This window comes from Oncorhynchus nerka, linkage group LG8, assembly GCF_034236695.1.
Source record: "Oncorhynchus nerka isolate Pitt River linkage group LG8, Oner_Uvic_2.0, whole genome shotgun sequence".
Taxonomy (NCBI): Eukaryota; Metazoa; Chordata; class Actinopteri; order Salmoniformes; family Salmonidae; genus Oncorhynchus; species Oncorhynchus nerka.
This window is the reverse complement of record NC_088403.1, coordinates 43,854,114-43,864,472: the sequence shown is the minus strand read 5'-3', so window position 1 is coordinate 43,864,472 and position 10,359 is coordinate 43,854,114. Positions and strand designations below refer to the sequence as shown.

The following is a 10,359-nucleotide window of genomic DNA, read 5'->3' as shown; positions in this document are numbered from 1 at the left end:
TTTGCACATGCAAGCCAAGCACTACCATTACTACCAGTAGCACTGTCAAAGCTGTAAAAAAAAGTTGGCAAACAAGCACACACTGGGCCACGAATGATGTGTTCACAATACCGCGTTGGTGAAAATAGACCAAATTATTAGGGTGAGACACATGGGCTACTAGCAGTTTACTACACAACATACACTTATTACTTTATTTTTTATTTTTTTATTTTACCCCGTTTTTCTCCCCAATTTCGTGGTATCCAATTGTTAGTAGCTACTATCTTGTCTCATCGCTACAACTCCCGTTCGGGCTCGGGAGAGACGAAGGTCGAAAGTCATGCGTCATGCGTCCTCCGATACACAACCCAACCAAGCCGCACTGCTTCTTAACACAGCGCGCATCCAACCCGGAAGCAAGCTGCACCAATGTGTCAGAGGAAACACTGTGCACCTGGCAAACTTGGTTAGCGAGCACTGCGCTCGGCCCACCACAGGAGTCACTGGTGCGCAATGAGACAAGGATATCCCTACCGGCCAAGCCCTCCCTAACCCGGACGACGCTAGGCCAATTGTGCGTCGCCCCACAGACCTCCTGGTCACAAAGGACCACTGCGCCACCCGGGAGGCCTAGTATTACTTTCTTAGCTACAGTATACATATCTCCCTTGCATATTACATAATTTATGTAGCAGCATACAAGACATTTTTGGACTCACATTGTGAAGGTGGAGCAGCGGTCCTTTGTGGGCAAATTTTGTCATCAAAGTCTGTCATTCTCTGGATGTATTGTGGGAACTCGAGAAAAAACACACGGCCACTACATTGAATATCAGGATAACGTTAGTGGTTGCTTTGCAATGCTTGCAGTTAGCCACTGATTCCTTCCAAATGACTCATTGTTGAAGTTGAGATTTCCAACTTGTTGTGTAATCTTTATGTCCAATGACCGATGAGCATCGATACGTTTTATCTATAATTTTTCTTCATTATTTCTCTTCATATAACAAGGATTAAAAAGGATTTGCCAGTAGATTGTCGACTTAATTCATGATGATGACTGCTAGCTAAGACTTTGAAAGTAAGATGTTGACATGATCAGTCCAGTCAAAGCTCCTGTACATATAACGTGATTTGATGTAATTTTATCTGTGGCCAATGAAATTGAGCCTTCGTGGAAGAGCACTTGTAATATAACTCTACGGCAGGCCCCAAAGTGCTGAAATGTTGGATGTCTACCCTTACTAAGGACTTCAACTTGGCAATGACATACTGTCCCCATGATTGACAGAACACTGAGCCAATCACAGCACAATGCCCATATTTTCTGCTGGCTCGCCCCACCACCACAGAAGGCACTGAGCTAAGCTGAAATACCTGCATTTTGGAGCTGCCTTACTCAAGAAAACTTTGCTTGACATCATGGGAAAAATCAAAAGAAATCCGCCAAAACTTCAGAAAAACAATTGTAGACCTCCACAAGTCTGGTTCATCCTTGGGAGCAATTTCCAAACGCCCGAAGGTACCACGTTCATCTGTACAAACAATAGTACGCAAGTATAAACACAATGTAACCACGCAGCCGTCATACCGCTCAGGAAGTAGACGCGTTCTGTCTCCTAGAGATGAACGTACTTTGGTGTGAAAAGTACAAATCAATCCCAGAACAATAGCAAAGGACCTTGTGAAGATTCTGGAGGAAACAGGTACAAAAGTATCTATATCCACAGTAAAACGAGTCCTATATCGACATAACCTGAAAGGCCGCTCAGAAAGGAAGAAGCCACTGCTCCAAAACCACCATAAAAAAAAGCCAGACTATGGTTTGCAACTGCACATGAGGACAAAGATTGTACTTTTTGGAGAAATGTCCTCTGGTCTGATGAAACAAAAATAGAACTGTTTGGCCATAATGACCATCGTTATGTTTGGAGGAAAAAGGGGGAGGCTTGGAAGCCGAAGAACACCATCCCAACCGTGAAGCACGGGGGTGGCAGCATCATGTTGTGGGAGTGCTTTGCTGCAGGAGGGACTGGTGCACTTCACAAAATAGATGGCTGCATGAGGAACGAAAATTATGTGGATATATTGAAGCAACATCTCAAGACATCAGTCAGGAAGTTAAAGCTTGGTCGCAAATGGGTCTTCCAAATGGACAATGTCCCCAAGCATACTTTCAAAGTTGTGGCAAAATGGCTTAAGGACAACAAAGTCAAGGTATTGGAGTGGCCATCGCAGAGCCCTGACCTCAATCCTATAGAAAATGTGTGGGCAGAACTGAAAAAGCGTGTGAGAGCAAGGAGGCCTACAAACCTGACTCAGTTACACCAGCTCTGTCAGGAGGAATGGGACAAAATTCACCCAACTTATTGTGGGAAGCTTGTGGAAGGCTATTCGAAACGTTTGACCCAAGTTAAACTATATAAAGGCAATGCTTCCAAATACTAATTGAGTGTATGTAAACTTCTGACCCACTGAGAATATGAAGAAAGAAAAAAAATCTGAAATAAATAATTAGCTCTTCTATTATTCTGACATTTCACATTCTTAAAATAAAATGGTGATCCTAACTGACCTAAGACAGGGAATTTTTACTCTGATTAAATGTCAGGAATTGTGAAAAAAGGATATTAAATGTAGTTGGCTAAGGTGTATGTAAACTTCCGACTTCAACTGTACATCCACAGGTACACCGCCAATTGACTCAAATGATGTCAATTAGCCTATCAGAAGCTTCTAAAGCCATGACATAATTTTCTGGAATTTTCCAAGCTGTTTAAAGGCACAGTCAACTTAGTGTATGTAAACTTCTAAAAGAACCTGGCTTGAATGAACTGCTTAACCCATGAATTTGCATTATAGGCTAATTAATTATCCTTCAATGACCATTTAATTTACCTGATTTATTGATCAATCATTATGATGATATTGTGTAAACTGTCACTTCTGCTTTCACTTTGTCCCCCCACAGTCTGAAATTGCATTTTTGTCCCCACCAGTTTTATCATTGGAATGTGATACAAAACAAAGCAAAGGTGTTCTTTAGGACCACGCTGACACCTCCGAGCGGTCGGGCAGGCTGTTTGGAGTGTTTATCCGACAGGATAAAAAAAAAAGAAAAAAAAGCAACAAGGCATGAGGGTGTGTGATAGAGTACATGGCCAATATACCAAGGCTAAAGGCTGTTCTTAGGCGTGACGCCTAAGAACAATAAGGTGCCTCATTGCTATTATAAACTGGTTACCAATGTAATTAGAGCAGTAAAAATAAATGTTTTGTCATACCCGTGTTATACGATATACCACGGCCGTCAGCCAATCGGCATTCAGGGATAGAACTATCCAGTTTATCATTTATAATCCCCCCCCCCCCCCCCCCCCACACACACACACACTTCTTAAACCAAAGTTGCGCCCCTGTGAGCACTATTTTTTATTCTCCGACCCACTAACATCCAACCACAACATGTCAATTTAATATAGTAGGCTAACCTAATATAGTAGGCCCATCGTTGAATACACAACTGCATCAGAGTGGAGAGGAAATTATAAAAAAATTGGGCTTGTTTTTACTGTGACAAGTAAAACCTATTCCCTCAGTTTAGAGAATTCAATGTCATCTACCTCCGCGCTCCTGGCTAGAGAGATGCCAATGATTGTGATGCTCGCGATTCCGATGCCACACTGGATGTTACATCGGAGGAAACAAGAGAAAAAGAGTTGGAGGACAATAACGTGTCGGGGGGTGTGACAGTGATGGAGAGCAGCGGGATCAGGAGGGACGGAGGGATGGAAAAGGAGGTGGGATTTGCAAACCGGATAGCGCGGTGACATCATCTTGGAAAAATGTGTGTGCGCGAGTGTCTGCGAAACAACGGTATCAGACAGCGCGTGTGACCGGGGACGACAACCGAGAGAGAGAGAGAGAGAGAGAGAGAGAGAGAGAGAGAGAGAAAGAAAAAGGCGTTTCCATCAACGAACCGGCAAAACTGTGTATCCAGACAACCGGACGGACGGATAGAACTTGCCTGGAACAAAAACAAAGCACTTATCCACCCTAGCCAATAGAATTTCGCCATAACAATTGCTTTTGTAATCGCTTTTATATGTTTATAAAATAAAATCCATCACTAGACGGCGTCCCAGAGCTGACAACATCCTAAACCAACTAGCCTACATTCTGGATAGAGGAGCTGACTGAAGAAGCCGATTTTGCAGCGAGATTGTGCGTCAATCGAATACAAATCACATTTTGATAACTGGTAGAGAAGTGAACACTATCTCACCCACAGAACAGGGCATCTCTCTTCGCGGACTCATAGCCTACACAAAGCCCGGGGTAAGCCAACACATGTTTTTAATATCCTGGCGTCACTCACTATTTGTATGGGAGGTTATAAGGTTGGCGTGTGTTTTTTCAGTTTTTGCTTTTTGAATTTGTCATTATTCAATGATATAATAATGGTTGTATGCTACTACTTGATTTATCATTATTTTGGCACCATCATCAGAGAATTCCGTTACATGATGAACCATAAACCCTACTTCCATAACATGTATAGTTTTGTGTTTCAAAACACTTGATATGACTTTCGTTTGGTTGTTGGGTTGTCTTTTGTCTTGGATGATAACCCACTTCCCAACAAGTGAACGATGCCGGCAATGAATGATGGGACGTTGCTCATGAAGAGAACCCGACTTGAATGAACTGCCTTAACCCGTGAATTTGCATTATAGGCGAATGCCTTATCCTCCAAGGACCATTTCATTTACTCGATGTATTGATTCATCGTTATGATGATATTGTGTAAACTGTCACTCCTGCTTTCTCAATGTTGCTGTGTAGCCTAATCCCATTCGGGTTTTTTTTTTTTACATTGACATCCCCTAACCACTTTATCTGGAATGTTCTGTGGCGTTCAATATCGGAGAGTGGTTCAACAATAGCTTAATAATCAATGCTGTTAAACAACCTGTGACCTAGCTAATGTGTCGGTGTTTTTGTCGTGCCTCAATCATGACTGTGAATAATGGACATGAGGAAAATGTTGAGCACATATCATCCTTAATCCCGACCGCTGCGCCGAGCCCAGCATCACCATGCACGAATGTGTGCACGAGTGAGCAATTGGGGGAAAGCGAACGACCATATAGACTGCTTGCTGAAAACTACTGTTAGGCTGTACTGTAATGAATCAGGTTGATGATTGAGACAACAATGGTGTTATTAGTGACAGTACTATAATGAAATAATAATAATAATGGTAATAATTAATATTGGTTAATTACTAATGCATTACTAATATATTGTCATCAAAATATTGTTTTTAGTCTATTTCCTTGTCATTTTTGTCAGTGATTTGGTGTACAATAACCCTTGCACTACTAGGCTACAGAGCTGGAGCTGTATCAAGCGTCTCAGAGGAGGATCGGATCTAAAATCATTTTAGCCTTTTAAACAGTGTAAACTGTGTTAGGCACAGGGTGACAGCTGCCACTGCATGCATTTCCTGTCATTGCCTTTTCTCTCACAAGTTACATTCCAAACATACCAAGGACCACTTCCACAAGTCTCCTGATCTGTGTGCAGTGCGCACACAATGGTTGTGTAAACTTTTTTAAACAACCAAACCCATCAAAAAATATTGGTTGTATGTCAGTCGATGTATTAAACGCGTTGTACATCTGTTGTACAAACGGAGTGTGTACTAGTCCAACAATAGTCAGAGGAGTTGGCTAAAAACACCGATTCGGCACCAGACAATATTTACATTGTTTCAAGTCATTCTGTAGGAAGATACAACGACTACAACTGTCACACTAAGAAAGCTACTCTGCTTTGTGCTATTAAAAAAAGGACCCGTTGTTTTTGTGCTGGAGGTTTTGAAATAGTTTGTCTTCCCGAAAACCCCTTTGTGTTGACTCAGAGACTGGCGAAACACTCGACCGCATACATTCCCACAGACACAGACAGGACGTAGTCAAGGGGGAAGCACATTTCTGCTGTGCTGAACAGTTTTGTCCGCCGAGCAAAAAAACAAAATCGATATATCAAATGGGAGAGCCATTCCGGGGGGGGGGGGGGTCATTAAACCAAAAAAGCAGGCTGTCTCAATGTCCTCTACCGCCCACGTCCGAGACACACGCTGTTCTCTTGACTCCTTATCAGAGCAGAACTTTCTTTACTGTGACCGTTGAGCATTTTCTGACTGAGTCAATTGTGGAACCAGGAATGTCTCGCTCTGTACCTGAAGCAAAGGAAACTATCGCATGAAATGCTTTGTCATGTTACGATGTACGACATGTCATTTAAGCAGTGTTTCTGTGTTGAGGTCTGCTGTCTCATCACGTATTTTGGAAACGACAGTAAGGGAGTCGGGATGTGCTTGTGAAAATCTCCAGAATATTTACACGTTCTTCTCACTCAGTTCCAGATGTAGAGGAAACTATGCCTTCGAGGGTGGGTGCTGTGTTGCATCATTGAGCTGTCGGTGGTGTGTTGTGTTGAAGTTGAACCCTGTAGGTAACTTTGGGAGTTTGGAATTGGAACGCCTCCCAAAAATCTTTCAAACCATGGTTCTGGAACATTATGTCACGAATGCACACACACACACACACACACACACACACGAATGCACACACACGCACACACGCACACAAATCCCCCCCCTCTCTCTCTCTCTCTCTCTCGCTGTCTCTTTCACAAGGTCAACCATCCACTGTCTGGCAGTCCAGTAGTGTGGTGGAGAGGAGGGCTTAAGCCTCACCCAGCTCTAAGCTGGGTCGGCACAAAAACCTGATTAACCCATCCCAACAGTTGCTATGCTGCAGTGCTTCCATGCAGTCAACGCCCTGGTAAAAAGTAGTGGACTATACAGTATAGGAAATAGGGTGCCATTTGGGACACAGGCCCATATGTAGGCTACACTATTCCTGGTTCGTTATGGATTATGGAATCTTCCTGGAATCGCTTGTGCGCTCACACACACACACACACACACACACATCCAGCAGCCCCCAATCCCCCCTCCTATATGTAATCCACTCTCTGCTTCCAAATGAAAAGTCTCAATAGCCGTGATTTGATTTGATATGACTTGATTCGATTGGACTGCTGTGTTTGGAGAAGGATGATTGAGTGCACAGATGGAGGTATTGTGTGTGTGTGTGTGTGTGTGTGTGTGTGTGTGTGTGTGTGTGTGTGTGTGTGTGTGTGTGTAGTGATATCATTGTGTGCCACAGAAAGAGGCACCTCTAACTCTTCATCTTTGTTTTTCTCTTTCTGTCTCACTCTTTACTGTAGATGCTAGCATGTCCGTCTGCCTGTCTCTCTTTTTGTCTGCCTCTCTTTCTGTCTGCCTGTCTCCCTCTCTCTCTCTCGCTCACCATCTCTGTCTATCTCTATCATGTTTGTCTGTCTGTCCTCCCTATTAATTTCTCATTCTACCCACTACATTTTTGGTAGATTCCTCATACAGATGTAAGATCTTCATTTGATCACTCTTTTGTTGCAGAGAATGTTCCTGCACAGCAGCAAACACAAACTTGTAGTGTATTCAAAGGTTAGAAAGGCTTTTAAAGTTTGTAATTTCCACTTTAAAATGTCAGACTTGATTTTCCATAATGAAAAATGTATCAACCCTTACAACATTTTCCATTAATTATAATCCACATAATAATTCACATTTCCTGTTGCTGCAGGATTATTGTCCTGCGGTAGAATACTGGCTCAAATTAAGATCCTACATCTGTACCTTCAGTCTGATCAGTCCAGCTGTGTATGTGTTGGTTTTCTCTGCCTCTCCTGTGGTGGGTATGGTGGCCTGTGTGTGTCATTCAGTACCAGCAGTCAATTGTTCTGTATCTTACTACACACATCCAATCAATCAGAATAAACCAAATTACAAGACAGTCAAAATAAAACAACATTACTTATTGGGAAACACAAGCATAAAGCAAAATGCAGTGTTATCTGGCCCTAAATTGACAGTACACCGTGGCAAATTATTTGACCATGGTTACTAATCAAAACCTTAGAAAAACCTTGACAAGGTACAGTGAGCACAGCCTTACCATTGAGAAGGGTAGACACAGGAAAAACCTGGCTCCCTATAGAGGAAAGGCTATGCAACCACTGCACCACAGCAGAACCCGAGACAGAGCTGCATTTCCTGACAAAATGTCAAGAATATGAAACAATTAGAGTGTCACTTCCCCAAATTTGAAACTCTTATTCAAGGTTTCAAAGATCTCTCTGATGAGAATATATTTCCCATCCTGTTGGGGGAGGATGCAGAGAGCGGTGGGTTGGCCTCGCATGACATTGCTGCCTGACATAAAATGAGGGGCCGTGTCTGACAGACCGAACAACGTGCACATGTCCTTTATGCCATTGTTAAATGAATGGTTATTTTGACCCTTGATTATTGTTGTTACTGTTGTCCCATTAACAATATTGATTCTTATTTTAATTATGTTAATATTGTAAATCTCCAAAGTAAGCTTTGGCAATATGTACATTGTTACGTCATGCCAATAAAGCAAATATAATTGAGTTGAAATTTAAAGAGAGAGATAAAGTCTGCATCTCTAGGCAGTGAGTCTGGTCTGTGCCTGTTGCTCTGCCTCTTCATCTGCTGTTGAGATGATCAAGTGGGATAGAAGGGGTAGAGAGAGGGAGTGAGACAGTGCGACACAGAAACAGAGAGAGGGGGAGAGATAGAGAGAGCAAGTGTGAGAGAGAGCGAGAGAGAGTGAGAACGAGAGAGAGTTTGCCCATGCCAACCACTAGGTAACCAAGGAGCCAGTGTGTGTGCTTGTCAGATGGAAAGAAAGAGAGGTGGATGGATGGATGGATGGATGGATGGAAGTGGGTGAATGTTACCATGGCACTGTAGATATCTCCAAACCTGGGTGCTGTTAAGAGATTTGTATTCCCCAAAAGAGCACACACACACACACACACACACACACACACACAAACAAAATCCCAAAGTCTTTTGTTTTCAATCCTTTCTATCCCTTGTCTTTCTCGCCATTATTTTTGCTCAGTAAGACATGAATCTAGCCATCCATCCAGCCATTTGGGTCTTGGCCAGGCAGGGTCTCTCCATCAGTTAAGGTTTGCACAGACACACAAGCTTCATATTTCATCAGTTTCCCTTCTATAAAGCTAAGGTGAAAAAAGACTTCCATTACTTTGTGGCTTGTTGTGAAGCTCAGTGCCAGATAACAATGTTAACTTGATTCCCCCGGCTATAACACAATGAAAAGACAGGCAGAGACACGCTCGGTCGGTGCGCGTGTGTCCATACGCACGTCCGTGTGTGTGTGTGTGTGTGTGTGTCAGTCTGTGCATGCATATGGGTGTGACCTTGTGCTGTGCTGTTGCTTATGTAATCCACATGAAGATACCTAATCAAACCAAATGTTATTGGTCGCACACACCAATTTTGCAGATGTTATTCCAGGTGTAGTGAAACGCTTGTGTTCCTAGCTCCAACCGTGCAGTAATATCTAACAATACACAACTAGGTGCTGTTGCGGTCACGAGATCTCATCGACCGTTGATTGACAAGCAAATAACTGTCGGTCTCACGGTAATTGACCGTTAATTAGCATAAACACATTTAGCATCTCCTGGCTTCCACACATAGCCTACAAGACACGGATGCTGACCTTTGGAACATCTACATTTAAAAAAAAGATGAATAAAATCCATGTAATATAGCCTACACCTTCACAATAAATCCATCATTTATTAAAGACAGGTCAAAAGATGCGGGATATGATATGTGTTGAGAAGTTGACAAAGAAATATTCCTAGAGCTATTCATGTAACTTTAGTTGTTCTACAAACGTTGCGCTGTATGTTTCCATTTTTAATACATTGTAAGGCTGCATGATGCGACTCTAATGATGATTTGAAAAAATTCCTTAAAAGGCATGAGCCCTGCTTTGTTTTTGTTTTTTTGCACAGGCTGTACACACTACATCAATCACTCATTCACAATTTGACAAGCACTTGATAATGCCTAGAATTTCACGGCGGCATCCCCTTTGTGTGGCCGTAATGCATCCCCCCCAAAAAAATCCATGCCTTTTGCAGCCAGGGGCCGTTGTGCTGCGCGCTCCTTCATGTGATTGGGTCTTTCTCGCAGGCTACAAGTGAAGACAGACACATCGGGACGCAGCTGCGTGCACCCTTATCCAATTCCAAGGTACATATTAAAGATATTGTAAGAACTGTTCATCAGCCAACAAGATGAGGAGGCCAAACGAACAACAAAAGCACTAGTCTATGTCAAGCTACTATCCCCGTAGTACAAAGGTCGACCTATTCTATCCTGTGCAAGAAATTAAATATTCCAAACATAGT

At 42.7% G+C, this 10,359-nt stretch overlaps 1 protein-coding gene across 1 annotated transcript in view; it reads left to right on the top strand.

The window, feature by feature from the left end:
* The first annotated feature begins 3,897 nt into the window (after positions 1-3,897).
* LOC115133356 (astrocytic phosphoprotein PEA-15) overlaps positions 3,898-10,359 on the top strand; it is a 49,949-nt gene continuing 43,487 nt past the window's right edge. The window contains exon 1 of the mRNA XM_029666500.2: positions 3,898-4,320. The gene's annotated coding sequence lies outside the window, so the exon portion shown is untranslated. The remainder of the gene's footprint in view (positions 4,321-10,359) is intronic.